The 8,809-nt window shown below is 39.4% G+C and overlaps 1 long non-coding RNA gene across 1 annotated transcript; it reads right to left on the reverse strand.

The window, feature by feature from the left end:
• Nucleotides 1–559: 559 nt before the first annotated feature.
• LOC147454117 (uncharacterized) lies at nucleotides 560–4,816 on the reverse strand. Its single transcript, XR_015188761.1, has 2 exons — nucleotides 4,706–4,816; nucleotides 560–1,391 (listed from the first exon to the last, which is right to left on the reverse strand). It is a non-coding gene; the product is annotated as an uncharacterized LOC147454117 (long non-coding RNA).
• Between the last annotated feature and the right edge of the window lie 3,993 nt (nucleotides 4,817–8,809).

Below are 8,809 nucleotides of genomic sequence, written 5' to 3' on the forward strand. Positions count from 1 at the left end.
ATGTACTGCAACCATCGGCTATTGGCAAGAGTGCAAGCTGAGAACTACAAAGAGGAGATGCTGCGCTGGACTTATGATGTAACCAATGATGAGGTGGACGAAGACAGTGAGCAGCAAGGGGAATCTCATGAAGTAGAAACTACATGTACTTTAGAAGAGATTGAAGAGAATTTGGAAATTGAACCAACTTTGACCCGTCGCAGCAAGCGACGGTGGTTTAATTAATAGATTATCGAATCCATTGAGTGACTTCTGGTTAAGTTCAAAAATTGTTTATCTTATAAGCTTTTTTTAATATTTAGTTTAAGGTTAGACATTTGCTTAATAATAAACGAAGCCCTTAAAAACCTTTACAAGGCCACAAATCACTATTAAAGCTTCATAATATACAAAGCCCTAACAAATCGTTGCATTATCACATATCATAATTGAAGCTGAAGTGAAGACAATTCACAATTCACTAATAAATTCTCGCAAGACAACGAGTAAATGTTTTCAAATGTTACAAAAACTATCCAAGAGATAGTGAAATATTTGTGAGAATATCTTCATTCTCCTGTTCACGCTGACCTTTAAGCTTATTATAGTCTTCAGACATTTTGAACATTGCATATAGATTTTTGGATATCTCAAACTCACATATAGCACAATGAAAGTTATTCATCATGCTTTGCATCAAGCATGATATATGATACATATGTCCGCATGGCAAGCTAAAGTGACCACACCACTCATGAAAGAATGATCTACATATGGGGCAAGGACCACCGTGCTCACCAGAAGCTGGAGGGGCCTCAATAGATGTTGGGTGCTCAATCAATGTGGTAGCATTTTGTTTTTTTATAGTCGCCTCTAACTCTTTTACGTGGCGAGATAGCACCTTCACCTCCCTTTGCAAGTCTCTATTTAGGGTTTCTTCTGCATGAGAGCCTTGTGTAGCTTGTGATGCTTGCCTGAGTTGAGTTTGAAGCTCCTCTTTAACTTGGTGTACTTCCATTGATGCACCTTCTAGTGCCAATGACATCTCTTGCCGTGTGACGGTGATTGCAGTACTGCGAATGTCCTCAACTGTCATGTGAGGTGTCCTTGAGCTAAAGTCCACTGCTTCACCCAAGACATAACTCTCCATTTCCTCGTATGTCTGCATTAATGCATTGTGATAGCTTGAGTCGACCTTTCTTGATGTTGTCATCTGCAACGCCTGGCCATATGGATTTCGCCATTTCTCGGTCAATCCTAGTGTTCACCTCTTTCCATTCTGTACCCACTGGGTTGGCCCACTGGGAGCAACGAGCAGCAATTCGAGCGGTGTCGTTCACTCCACCGCCTTGACACATGGATCTGAGACGCTCAAAAGCGCGCTTAGCCCTTTGATTATCATTATCCATATCCTGATTAAACACTATACTTCAGTTACCGTATACAAACTTAATGATAATCAATTGCTATAAGAGTAACCACCATTTTACGACAATCAATTGCTATAATTTTAACCACCATTTTACGACAATCAATTGATATTAGAATAACCACCATCTTACGACAATCAATTGATATAAGAGTAACCACCATTTTTTAAATCAATGAATGACAATCAGTGACTCCACGTGGCTTATTGCTTGAAACTTATGAGAAAAAACAAAACTCATAGAAAATTTGTTGTCTATTGAGATATAACAAAGTGTTTTTATTACTCATACATCATCCATGGCGCATAAAACCCAATTTTTAAAAGTGCTTTTATAAGTCACAAGTCTCAAAAAACCCTGCTTCATAAAGTACATCATATATCCATCAAAAAAAGGCTACACTCATTTCAGAGGGAGGGCGTAAGCATCGTTCTGGCTGGGCTTCAAATCTTTCTAATTCTTCGTCCAAAAGTGCCAAGGTCTTTCTGTCTATGGATTTCTTCCTCACCCAACCTTCCACAACAATCCTAGATATGGCTTGTACCTCCACTGAAACCTTATGTTTGAACCAATCTGTGCTGTAGTAGTCAGAGAACTCTCCACAAAACTTACAAAATTTCCATATCACCCATCCTATGGCGTACACATCTGTGGCCTTGGTCCATGGGCATAAACTCTTGCCATCTAGTAACTCAGGAGCTCGCCAAGGATGAAGCTTTTGCCAGTTTTCATCGGTATTGTTGGTCTTTTGTGTCTCTAAGCCAACACGCAGAGCCAATCCCCAATCAATTATTCCAATACGGAGAGTGAGATCCTTGGTAAAGTCCAACATGATGTTCCATGGATGGAGATCATTGTGGATCACTCCCTCGTCATGTGCGAATCGCAATGCCTTCACCAAGGCATGGATCAACGAGGGAGCATGATTGCACAGGCTCTTGATACGTGTTTTCTTGTCTTCAGAGGGCTGCTCCCATTTAAAGTCTTCAGGGATCTTTCCTTTCCCCTCTTGATGCGCTACAAGCGTCGTGAAAGAGCCATGTGGAAGGGGCACTGACTCCATAAGATCACCTAAAGTTCCCCCATTGAAGTAGGGGAATATCAGAAACCATGACAACGTTACAGAGTGGGCAATACTCCTCACAATCCCTCTATGGTTGAGATCTACTCCACTTTCTAATGCAAAGCTTTTCCACTGATGCTTGGCCTGTCCTTTGAACTCCTTGGCACAATAAGTATTCGTTGCAGGAAGGAAACTGATCCCTTTGATTTGAACTTGCCACCCTGTGCCATAAGCCCCTGACCCAAGTTTCTTGATCTTCTTAATGGACTTATTTGGAATGCCCAAAGTCATACTACATTCAGAATTGTATATACTGCTCTCCAGGTGGCTGGCAGAAGTAGTAGAACCCGATGTTCCCTCAATGGCAGCCTCCTCAATAAACGGTTCTCCAACTTGGCTGCTCCCCATAACTCTGGTGATAGCCATTCGCATTTTCTTGCTTAGGCCAAACTGTGTGTCTATGTGGGATGCTCGCCTTGACCTCTCCTTTTCAGCTCTCCATCTCGCGTTCCAATGCTCTAGCTTACCCTTGTCTACTTCTTGAGGGCATTCCTCTTTCAAATCAGAAGCCACCTTGGGCAAATTTCCCACCCAACTACTCAGTAATGAGATTATTGATTCGGTTGTTTTGTCTGGATATAACAACAAAATTTTACGGGCAATCTCACTGTATAATGATTGCAATCTAGACTCATCTCCAACAATCTGCGTTATATCGTCGGGATCTAGTGCACTGACGATTGTAATCAACAATTGTCTAATTTTCTTTTTGAACTCTATCATTGAAGTAGCAGAAGGATCCATTTTGTCTGCAATGGTATTATTGCAAACAACACATTGTGAAATATAACTATGTGCCACTCCATTTGGATCTTTTCTACATGAAAGAAAAAGTGCAGTATAGACCATAGATCTCGTACGCTTGGGTAGTGACACACCTAATCGCAATTTCAACCATGTGCCAATGCCTCACCATACAACAACTTACAAACAGATGCTCCTGTCATTCTAGCAGCAACACACCCAGTCGCAATTGCAACCATGTGCCGAAGTATGAATGACTGAGAGCAACATAAAACATAGTCACCCTACGCTTTTGTAATGACACACCTAGCCGCAATTGCAACCATGTGCCAGTGCATCCACTCACGGTGACTTCTTTCAAACAGATGCTCCTGTCATTCTAGCAGCAACACACCTAGTCGCAATTGCAACCATGTGCCGAAGCATGAATGACTGGGAGCAACATAAAACATAGTCACCCTACGCTTTTGCAATGACACACCTAGCCGCAATTGCAACCATGTGCTAGTACATCCACGCACGGTGACTTCTTTCAAACAGATGCTACTGTCAATCTAGCAGCAACACACCTAGTCACAATTGCAACCATGTGCTGAAGCATGAATGACTGGAAGCAACATAAAACATTGTCATCCTACGCTTTTGCAATGACACACCTAGTCGCAATCGCAACCATGTGCCAGTGCATCCACGCACGATGTCTTCTTTCAAGATTCAAGCATATGAAACATTATGAATTATTTGAGCACACATTCATGCATTAGATGCTATCGTCAATCTAGCAGCAACACACCTAGTCGCAATTACAACCATGTGCCGAAGCATGAATGACGGGAAGCAACATAAAACATAGTCATCTTGCGTTTTTGCAATGACACACCTAGCCGCAATTGCAACCATGTGCCAGTGCATCCACGCACGGTGACTTCTTTCAAACAGATGCTCCTGTCATTCTAGCAGCAACACACCTAGTCGCATTTGCAACCATGTGCCGAAGCATGAATGACTGGGAGCAACATAAAACATAGTCACCCTACGCTTTTGCAATGACACACCTAGCCACAATTGCAACCATGTGCCAGTGCATCCACGCACGGTGGCTTCTTTCAAACAGATGCTCCTGTCATTCTAGCAGCAACACACCTAGTCGCAATTGCAACCATGTGCCGAAGCATGAATGACTGGGAGCAATATAAAACATAATCATCGTACGCTTTTGCAATGACACACCTAGCCGCAATTGCAACCATATGCCAGTGCATCCACGTACGATGATTTGATAAAAGAAATTTTATACCTTTAAGTTTTAACGCAAAAAACTCAAAAAAACATCAATAAAATAAGGAAGGGATTAAAAAATTACTGCTACACTGCTTTGAAAATGTGGAAAGCTGCTAGAAAGTTTGGTGAAAAAGACTTTTCAATGTACCTCTCTTGTGAAAAAGACAAGCACCGGCGTCGTCTTTATATAGCCACGGCAAGCCCGGCGGGGAAGTTGCTTTACCCGGCGGGCCTCGAGCCGGTCTCCAAGTCTCCTTGCAGGTCAAAAAAGATGAATGTCAATTAACATAATATTTGTTATTTTGCATTTCTATTGTTATTAACCTGAAATTATAGTGTGATCACGTCATTTTGAAATCCCTGTCTGTCATAGCAACCAGCCCAATCCAATTCTTAAAAAACGTGTAAATCTAGTGGCAACAATCCCGCGGGATAAAACAACTCAAGATGTATAGTGCAACTCAAGTAGCAAAAGATCCATGTGACTACCTTCCAATGTGTATCGCATGGGCTATGCATAAATGTGCTTACCTATTAGAATGCATACAAAACATATGGCCTCAAAATGCATACATAAATAAGGCAACCAATAGCCTACTAATAGAGTGGGATATCAAAGTAATCTCCAATATCATGAAGAGTAAGCTTCAAACTTGTCTCCATTAGAGTAGCAGTATATTTACAATCCCGAATACAAATCTACACAACAATTTCTCAGTATACTTTGTCTAACACAAATCCATATCTCCATCAACCTACTTAGAATGTGTACTCAATGATGCAAATATCTAGGTCTCACATCTCAAAAGAGGCATTTAATCAGCCTTAAAACAACAATATGTCCCTCATTTTGTCCAATGAGAAATATGTACATCTCTCACTTAGACGTACGATTTTGAAAACCATGTGCAACCAAATAAACATGAATATCTTCATCCCAAGCATGCGGTCCTTGCTTCAAACCATACAATGCCTTCTTAAGCCTACACACCTTGTTTTCCTACCCTTTTTGAACAAAACCACAAGGTTATGGTACATACACTTCCTCATGAAAATCATCCTTAAAAATATCTATTGATGTGCATTCCAGCCATTATGAGCTACCAATTCATAAATGCTACAAATGATAGTCATACAATTAGTGAGAGCAAAATTCCCATCAAAGTCAATACTCTTGTCATGAGCATATATTTATGCCACAAGTCTATTCTTATAGGGATCAACACTACCACTAGGATTATGTTTTAACTAGAAAACCCATGTAATACCGATGGTGTTTTTGCTTGGAGGTAAGTCACACAAAAATCATATCATATTCACATTACATTGCACTAAACCATTTTTTGAATTTTGTGCTTCGTCAAATGACAAAGTCATATTTTCATCATCGATACTAGACATAACCAAAAAATAACAATATGATGTATAAGAGGCATGTTGAAAATCTAAATGAGTATGCCTATACAAAAGTGCATCCAATTTACTCTCACGCAATGTTTTCACTAACCATCTTGGCATACCTCTACCCTGCTCATTTTCAGCCCTATTTTTTATCTTGTAAATTTGCATCAAAAAATGGCTGATTTGTAAGGTCATTTGAAACTTGTATAGGTTGCACATGTGCCTCATTAGAACAATTTGTACTCTTGCCTCTAAATAGAGGCAACAACATACTGTATACATTTTGTGAGCTTTTATGTGCCTCCTTAGTATATGCTAACAAGGCATAAAATGCATCTTTCATAAAACAACATCAAATTAATCGTGATATATGTTGTTTGCAAAAGACACAACTTATAACCATTGATTTCTCGAGTGTAAACAGCCAAATACACACAAATGACCAATGGATGCTTCTTGCCACGCTAGGACTTGTAAGGAGTGATAAACTACAATATTTTGGTGGGACACCTGTTTAGTACATACGCAACACACATGATAGCATCAAGCCAAAATGCATGTGGCAAAGCTTGATTTTTTACCATATATCATGCCATCTCCATAAGTGACATATTTTTCTCTTTGTACTGCCATTTTATTGAGGAGTATATGTAATTGTAGATTGGTGGTTTATTCCACGACTAGCCAAAAATGCATTGAACTCTTTACACATATATTTCCCCCCTTGTTTAGAGTGGAGGGTGCCCACACTACAAGGAAATTAAAAAAAAAAATCCATAAGAAAATTTTTCTTGAAGCACATAAACACTTTGAAAATTTCCTTGTTAAGCACATATTTCCATGCATACGTAGAGTAATCATAATGGAAGTCACAAAGTACCATTGATTTCCAAAAGAAAAAGTGTGCATTGGACCATGAACATCAATGTGTCAAGCTCCAATTTGCAAGTTGCCCATATAGAATCATCCTTTGGAAGCTTAGAATACTATTTTTTTCCCAGAATACAACCTTCATATACATGTTTCAATGGTGCCTCAAGAAGGGGCAACAAAGCAACCATATCAAATTTTTGCAAACGCAACAAATTAGAAAAATTTAAAACAAACATGCCAAAGTTTTGCGTTTGAAATAGCCTTTGAATATTAAAAAACTATGCATGTTGAATCTTCCACACATTTCTTGCATGCATTGAGAGGCAAAATTCTCATAAGAATCTAACAAAGGATCAAGAACTATCTACACAAGAATACTGTCACGAATAATCTCACAAATGGAAAATAACTACTCATTGAAATGTTTGATCCTTGTAAGAGATATATCCAAATCATCCTCCTCGTGCATAACCTCGGACTCTTTCTCCTTATGCAAATAAGCAACTTTTACCAAATTCATACCTGCGTACAAAGAAGCTAGCATATCCCATGCTTGTTTTGATGTTTGTGATGTGAGGAGAAATGGAATTCTTAACTATATGCACAATCAATACATGAGCCTACACATCCTTAGCATCCTAATGTGTTTGCTCAGCAATAGGCAAAACAACTCTAGCAGTAGAAATGCCACAAACTTGCACCATCACCCACGAAACTTGTATCACAAAACATGGTCTTACCTCATAACCTTGCACAATGATCTAACCACCCATTGCAATCACGAAATGTTGCATCATGTATGCCCAAAGTGGGTAGTTGTCCCCATCTAGTTTTTCCTTAGCAGACATCATGCAAAAAATATCATTGTCAGTCATGTCCAATGACTACATTGGATGCAAGAACTACCTATGTTGTAGAAAAACTACACAAAAACAACTTATGCGGGTATAACCAACAAAAGACCACAACGTACATATTTTGTAGAAATTTTCACTATCAAAAAACCTATACAAAATAATTAAATTGCCTATGCAGTACTACCAAAAGTGAAAATAGAGCAATTTTGGCAGCCCCAAGATCAAAGATCTTTCTTGAAGGTTATGTCACTCCATGAATGCTCACCAAATATCACCTCAATTAGAGAATATAAGCCTAAGTATTGTTCACGGCACTCCCCTTGATCGAAGCCCATTCTGATATCAATTGTTGGGAATGTAGCTACAAGAGTGCACGCAAAGATGGAGAATACGAAGCAGAAGCTCAAGAGCACAAAAAATAGGAAGCAAAGAAAGGGGGGAGATTTTTTGGGGGGGGGGGGGGGGGGGGGGGGGGAGAGAGAGAGAGAGAGAGGGGGAAGAGGTGGGGGAGGAAGGTAAAAGGGGTCTTTAATGAGGAATAACATTTGTAGGTCATTTTTTAATCTAGACCACTTTTTTGAGGGTGCATTGATGGTTGCAACAAGTGTATCCTATAAAATTAGGCAAAACTCTAAAATATTGAGGATTTCATTCATTTTTCCATCATTTTACAAGTAGATTTGACTTTTTCAACCTAGTCCTCTTTGTTAATCCTAGATTTTATGCTCTTAAAAATCAACTTTTTTTGCCCACGTGGCACACCTCATTTGCTATTTCTTTTTTTTTTTTCTTGCCGTACTCACAAAAGTGAGTGGAGATTATATTTTATTTTAGCAAAGAATGTAGTATGTACAATGAAGCTCAAGCATTACATGTGCCTTGAGGCCCGACAACTTTACCACAAAAGGGGCTGTACAATTAATCAGCCCAACTCTTTGATGCAGCTTAGAGTAGGTTTTCATTCTTCCGCTTGCACATTAGGCTCTACTCTTGACCCTATTATAAATATAAGCTTCGTGCTTTCACGCACAATATCCTTGAATTGGGCTAGTACAAAGTTTCTTTCAAAGACTCGAATGTTCCTTGCTTTCCAAATTTGCTGAAGGTAATAGTATCTGGTA

The sequence above is a fragment of the Adiantum capillus-veneris genome, chromosome 7, assembly GCF_014529385.1.
Source record: "Adiantum capillus-veneris isolate H3 chromosome 7, ASM1452938v2, whole genome shotgun sequence".
Lineage (NCBI taxonomy): Eukaryota > Viridiplantae > Streptophyta > Polypodiopsida > Polypodiales > Pteridaceae > Adiantum > Adiantum capillus-veneris.